The sequence below is a fragment of the Oncorhynchus mykiss genome, chromosome 17 (assembly GCF_013265735.2).
Source record: "Oncorhynchus mykiss isolate Arlee chromosome 17, USDA_OmykA_1.1, whole genome shotgun sequence".
Lineage (NCBI taxonomy): Eukaryota > Metazoa > Chordata > Actinopteri > Salmoniformes > Salmonidae > Oncorhynchus > Oncorhynchus mykiss.
In genome coordinates, this window is record NC_048581.1 from 46483899 (window position 1) to 46491385 (window position 7487).

At 44.3% G+C, this 7487-nt stretch overlaps 1 long non-coding RNA gene across 1 annotated transcript; it reads right to left on the minus strand.

Annotated features, from left to right (window-relative positions):
- Positions 1–276: 276 nt before the first annotated feature.
- LOC118940469 lies at positions 277–5962 on the minus strand. The gene is made up of 3 exons (XR_005036991.1): positions 5838–5962; positions 486–622; positions 277–326 (listed from the first exon to the last, which is right to left on the minus strand). It is a non-coding gene; the product is annotated as an uncharacterized LOC118940469 (long non-coding RNA).
- Between the last annotated feature and the right edge of the window lie 1525 nt (positions 5963–7487).

A 7487-nucleotide genomic window follows, 5' to 3' on the forward strand; every position in this document is an offset into this window, starting at 1 on the left:
TTATTTTCGTACTCGCTTTTTATCCCCCTAGAGACGCAATGAATTTACTGCAAGAGTGGAGTCAAAGGACACATACTGAGTCAAGCAGTGGAGGCTGGTGACTTGAACAATGTAGGAGGATGGGAGATCCCTGGTATAGGCGTGTAACACACGGAGACAACAAAGTGTGTTTCAGAAATCATCAGACTAATTATTTTTTACCTAAAGCATTTTATAAAGACATTTATAGTACAATATTACGGGGAACGGGAATGAGAGGGCTACTTACACCGTGTGGGAAAGGGATCACAGCAGTGATTGGAATGAGGGTATGAGGCATGATTTGACTGGGAAGACAAAAAACAATAACACACTACACAGTTAGACAAAAGAGATCAGAATGAGTTAGTCCAAGCAAGGAGTAAAATCATTGATGTGCAATAATGTGATTGTGTATATGATTTGACTCTACATACAGGAAAGAGAAAATGTATATGGGTACTCACAATGCTTGTAGCGGAAACATTCAATGTGCCAGTGGATGAGTGGGCACGTGAGACGTTGCTTCAGTTCATGTCAGGAAAGTTGCCAAAGGTAGTGGAGTAGTCATCACCTCTTAGTCAGGGAACTGGAAGGGACTTAGCTGTAAATACAAATAGCAGTACCATTCCATTGTAGGTTTGGACAACGAGTTTCTCCATGAACTTAAACTCAGACATCTTAAAATTCATAAAGTCAAACACAGAGTGCGCATCTCGCCCACTTGACACATCAAAGTATCCCAAGAAACGTTCCTGAATAAATCTGTGATCATCCACATACTGCAAGCGGACTGGTGCCAATCTACCCCCTGGGGCCTGGAGTTTTTCCTTATATGTTAACCTAACTAGGAAAACTCTGGACCCTATAAGGCATGACGGTGATTAATCAGTTGAAAAAAGGTTTTATATGGGCTATGATGGGACCAGTTTTTCCTAACCAGGTCACATTATTTTTTTTAACTCCTGGAAAAAACTCCTGGCCCTGGGGGGGATGAAAACCCTTTCAAACTGCAGCTACTTTAAATGTGTTCATATCAATTATATTTAGACTAGATTAGGAGGGGGATTTCCTCTACCCAGACACATAGACAACAACTGATAGACAATATAACTCACAGGGTTGAGCTTGCTTTATGCATGTTTGCATAGTTAAGATGTCGCCGAAGAGGATGGCTGACGTTTTACATGCCCATAACCAATTGTGCTATTTTGTTCGTTTTTTGCATTGTTTGTAACTTTTTAAACTTATTTTGTACATAATGTCGCTGCTACCGTCTCTTATGACCGAAAATAACTTCTGGACATCAGAACTGGGATTACTCACCACAAACTGGAAGAAGCTTTTTCCTTTAACAAGTCTGATGAGAAAGATATACTGCTCTCCCGGGAACAGGCCCAGGCTGCCTTTTGAGAATCCGTAGGTGCGCGAGTAAACTCACACTGCCATCAATTCTACTTGCTAAACTGCAATCATTGGGGGAAAAAATTGATGACTTACGATTATCGAACCAATGTGACATTAAGAACTGTAAAATCTTATGTTTCACCGCATTGTGGCTGAACAATGACACAGATAATATAGAGCTGGAGGAATTTTCAATGCACAGGCAGGACAGAGAAGCTACGAGGGGTGGCTATGTGTGTCTTTTTGTCAATAACAGCTTGTGCGCGATGTCTAAAATTAAAGAAGTCTCGAGGTATTGCTCGCCTGAGGTAGAGTACCTTCTGATAAGCTGTAGACCACATTATCTACCAAGAGAGTTCTCATTTATATTATTCGTAGCTGTCTATTTACCACCATAGACCGATGCTGGCACTAAGACCACACTCAACCAACTCTATAAGGCTTAAGCAAACAAGAAAATGCTCACCCAGAAGCAGCTCTCCTAGTGGCCGGGGACTTTGATGCAGGCAAACTTACATTAGTTTTACCAGCATGTCACATGTGCAACCAGAGGAAAACAAATTCTAGACCACCATCACTCCACACACAGAGATGCATACAAAGCTCTACCCTGACCTTCATTTGGCAAATCTGACAGTAATTATTTCCTGCTGATTCCTGCTTACAAGCAAAAACTAAAGCAGGAAGTACCAGTGACTCGCTCAATATGGAAATGGCCAGATGACGCGGATGCTACGCAACAGAACTGTTTTACTAGCACAGACTGGAATATGTTCCAGAATGAAATGCCTTTTATGCTCGCCTCGAGGCAAGCAACACTGAAGCATGCACGAGAGCATAAACTGTTCTGGATGACTGTGATAACGCTCTCGGTAGCCGAACATTCACAAAGCCATGGGCCAGATGGCTACCAGGACATGTACTCAAAGTGTGCGCGGACCGACTGGCAAGTGTCTTCACCTGCATTTTCAACCTCTCCTTGACTGAGTCTGTAATGCCTACATGTTTCAAGCAGACCACCATAGTCCATGTGCCCAAGAAAGCAAAGGTAACCTGCCTAAATGATTACCGCCCAGTAGCACTCATGTTGGTTGCCATGAAATGCTTTGAAAGGCTGGTCATGGCTCACATCAGCATCCTCCCGGATACACTAGACCCATTCCAATTCACATACCACCCCAACAGATCCACAGATGACGCAATCTCAATCGCACTCCACACTGCCCTTTCCCATCTGGACAAAAGGAACACCTATGTGAGAATGCTGTTCATTGACTACAGCTCAGCGTTCAACACCATAGTGCTCACGAAGCTAAGAACCCTGGGACTAAACACCTCCCTCTGCAACTGGATCATGGGCTTCTGGATGGGCCGCCCCCAGGTGGTAAGAGTAGGCAACAACACATCTGCCACGCTGATCCTCAACACGGGGGACCCTCAGGGTTGTGTGCTTTGTCCCCTCCTGTACTCCCTGTTCACCCATGACTGCGTGGCCAAACACGACTCCAACACCATCATTAAGTTTTCTGATGACACAACAGTGGTAGCCCTAATCACCGACTACGATGAGACAGCCAATAGGGAGGAAGTCAGAGAACAGGCAGTGTTGTGCCAGGACAACAACCTCTCACTCAATGTGAGCAAGACAAAGGAGCTGTACGTGGACTACATGAAAAGGAGGGCCGGACAGGCCCCAATTAACATCAATGGGGTTGTAGTGGAGCGGGTCGAGAGTTTCAAGTTCCTTGGTGTCCAATCTATCATGGTCCGAACACACCAAGACAGTCGTGAAGAGGGCACGACAAAACCTTTTCCCCCTCAGGAGACTGAAAATATTTGTCATGGGTCCCCAGATCCTCAAAAAGTGCTACAGCTACACCATCGAGAGCATCCTGACCGGCTGCATCACCGCCTGGTATGGCAACTGCTCGGCATATGACCGTAAGACGCTATAGAGGGTAGTGCGTACGGCCCAGTACATAACGGGGGCCAAACTTCCTGCAATCCAGGCGGTGTCAGAGGAAAGCCCATAAAATTGTCAGAGACTCCAGTCACCCAAGTCATAGAATGTTTTCTCTGCTACCGCACAGCAAGCGGTACCGGAGCGCCAAGTCTAGGACCCAAAAGGCTCCTTAACAGCTTGTACCCCAAGCCATCAGACTGCTGAACAATTCATCAACTGGCCATCGGACAATTACATTGACCCCCTTCGATTTGTTTTGTACACAGCCACTACTCACTCTTTATTATCTATGTATAGTCACTTCACTCCTACCTACATGTACAAATTACCTCTAATCTGTACCCCCGCACACTGACTCTGTACCGGTACCCCCTGTATATAGCCTCGTTAGTGTGTTACTTTTTATTATTTTTCACTTTAGTATATTTGGTAAATATTTTCTTAACTCTTCTTGAACTGCACTGTTGGTTAAGGGCTTGTAAGTAAGCATTTCACGGTAAGGTCTACACTTGTTGTATTCGGCACATGTGACAAAGTTTGATTTGATTTGATCATGCGGGCCTATGCAACTGTAGGCCTTACAAAACATTTACTTACATCTGTCGTCACTATTCTGTTGATTCATAAGTTCTAGTTAATCATTATGGATTAAAAATGTATAGGCAGCCTAGCCAACCCAATTTTGAATATAAACTAAATTTGATCACATTCACTCTCAATAAACTCAGCAAAAATAGAAAAGTAACTTTTTCAGGACCCTGTCTTTCAAAGATAATTCGTAAAAATCCAAGTAACTTCACGGATCTTCGTTGTAAAGGGTTTAAACATGGTGTCCCATGCTTGTTCAATGAACCATAAACAATTAATGAACATGCCCATGTGGAACGGTCGTTAAGATACTACAGCTTACAGACGGTAGGCAATTAAGGTCACAGTTGTGAAAACTTAGGACACTAAAGAGGCCTTTCTACTGACTCTGATAAACACCAAATGAAAGATGCCCAGTTTCCCTGCTCATCTGTGTGAACGTGCCTTAGGCATGCTGCAAGGAGGCATGAGGACTGCAGATGTGGCCAGGGCAATAAATTGCAATGTCCATACTGTGAAACGCCTAAGACAGCGCTACAGGGAGACAGGGTGGACAGCTGATCGTCCTCGTGGTGGCAGACCATGTGTAACAACACCTCCACAGGATCGGAACATCCAAACATCACACCTGCGAGACAGGTACAGGGTGGCAACAACAACTGCCCGAGTTACACCATGAATGCACAATCCCTCCATCAGTGCTCAGACTGTCCGGAATAGCCTGAGAGAGGCTGGACTGAGGGCTTGTAGGCCTGTTGTAAGGCAGGTCCTCACCAGACATCACCGGCAACAACGTCGCCTATGGGCACAAACGCACTGTCGCTGGACCAGACAAGACTGGCAAAAAGTCCTCTTCACTGACAAGTCGCGGTTTTGTCTCACCAGGGGAGATGGTCCGACTCGCGTTTATTGTCGAAGGAATGAGCGTTACACCGAGGCTTGTACTCTGGAGCGGGATCGATTTGGAGGTGTAGGGTTCGTCATGGTCTGAGGCGGTGTGTGTCACAGCATCATCGGACTGAGCTTGTTGTCATTGCAGTCAATCTCTGTTGGATCAGAGGTTGAGGGATAGGGCCATTTCCCCCAGATATGTCCAGGAACTTGCAGGTGCCTTGGTGGAAATAGTGGGGTAACATCTCACAGCAAGAACTGGCAAATCTGGTGCAGTCCATGAGGAAGAGATGCACTGCAGTACTTAATGCAGCTGGTGGCCACACCAAATACTGACTGTTACTTTTGATTTTGACCCCCTCCCCCCCTTTTTTCAGGGACACATTATTCAATTTATGTTAGTCACATGTCTGTGGAACTTGTTCAGTTTATGTCTCAGTTGTTAAATCTTGTTATGTTCATACAAATATTTACACATGTTAAGTTTGCTGAAAATAAACGCAGTTGACAGTGAGGACGTTTATTTTTTTGCTGAGTTTACATAACATTACCAATTAGTTTACCCTGATCGGATGGACCGGGTGCATAGGCTGTATGCAGCTGCTCTTATTAGTAGCCTACAGTTGATCAGACTGAAAAAATAGTCTCGTTTTCATCCCATACAGCATGTCAGATTTCTAATGTGTAGGTGTAGCCTAGGCTGCTGCCACATTTATATCATGAGTTTTTGCTTGTGTCTGTCCAGAATGATGATGTACTATCATGTTTGCTAAATAAATACCGGAGGAAAGAGGAAAAGCCTACAGGAGCACACGTGAGAAAATGCGCTGCAGTCGAACTCTCTCTTTAATCTTTTAATGGATGATGCGATGGAAGCTATCAAATCATTCGGAATTGTTTTCGACATCCCAGAAAAGACAGTCGAAAGTTCGACATGTTCAGCAAGTAAAGCATCGTAAAGTGCAATTACCTCTGCAAGCTCCTTGTAGTTGCCCTTGTCGGCGGAACTTTCCATCTTGTCGTGTCCTCTAAAAGCAAACTCTTGCATGCCCAAAAACGCAGACAAGGCCAGCAATACAGGCGGACTCAGCCTCCTATAATTTGAAAAAACTAATTTGAATTGAATAATATCCCAAAAATGCTCAACTATCACTTTTCACTTTTAATCTCTATCCAACAGTGTCACCAAGCTTCTCTACACATATAACCCCCAATAATGCTCTGTTCTCTGATCCTAATTCTATGATTGGATGGACAACACGTCAGTTCATACTGCAATAGCTTTGATTGGTTGGAGGATGTCCTCTGGAAGTGGTCATGATTACCATATATGTCTATGGAAGTGGGTAAGCCCTACGAGCCTCCTATGCTTTGTTTTGAAGTCAATGTAGCCTGAGGAGGACGGACGCTAGCTGTCACAGGGTGCTACCCTAGACAGTGCTGTTGAAGTTACTGCAAAAATGTGTAATTTAACTTTTTTAATGTTTCACTATTTTAATTTCTGTGAAATTTAACTGAGGAGGATGGTCCTCCCCTTCCTCATCTGAGGAGCCTCCACTGGAGTCAAGTGACTCACCTTTTCATCTGAACTATTTCCAGTTTCATTAGAAAAATATACAAATGCTGTATAGCTTTGAGCTGGGTAGAGATTGATGTGTAGACTGTTGTTTTTATTACAGCCTACAGGAAGGCAGTGTTTGGTATTTTAGTGTCTGTTAACCTCAAATGAACTATGTGTTAGTGTCTGTTGTACTGCAGTTTCGCAAGGCCCCACAAGTTCCTAGCAAGGGTTACTTTTAGGATTCCCCTTTTTTTGTGTGGGGGGGCTAACTTCCTGCACGTCTAAAAAGAAATCCAAAGAGAAACGTTTGCAGTTTTATAGCTCATCTCATGCTATTCTACACATGTGGCAATGGAAAGATCATTTAGCAGTTATAAGGTAACTAACTGTCTAGTGAAAATGTCTCTTTTAAAAGGTCATATTCTGTTAGCTCATTCCCAAATAATGTTGTTGACTCATCTTATGAGTATTTGTGGCGAAAGCAAAAATTGGAGAGAAAAAAAACACACAAAAAAAAACCACTCAAACTTGTATATTATTATCATTCCAAACAAACAGTTTCAAAAATGCTTTTGTAATGCCCTGGTAACTTTGTTTTTGTTTTTAAGCATGGATTCTATATTTTACTGTGAATATTTAATAAATAACAGACGTGATGCTGACACAGGGATGCTGACACAGGGAACAAACTGAGGAACAGACAGATATAGAGGGGGCAATCAACAAAGTGAATGAGTCCAGGTGAGCCCAAAGAAGCGCTGATGTGTGTAATGATGGTGACAGGTGTGCGTAATGATGGGCAGCCTGGCGCCTTCAAGCGCCAGAGAGGGGGGAGCGGGAGCAGGTGTGACAGTACACCGTTCTAGGGTCGCCACATGGCGTCCCACCTGGGCGAGCCTGATGGGCTGGCCGAGGCATAGGACGGGACGGCTGAGGCTAAGGCCTGGGAGCCTGATGGGCCAGTTTAGGTGTGGGAGCCTGACGGGCTGGCTGAGGCATGGGAGCCTGACGAGTTGGTTGAGGTGAGGGAGCCTGACGAGCCAGCTGAGGCATGACGTG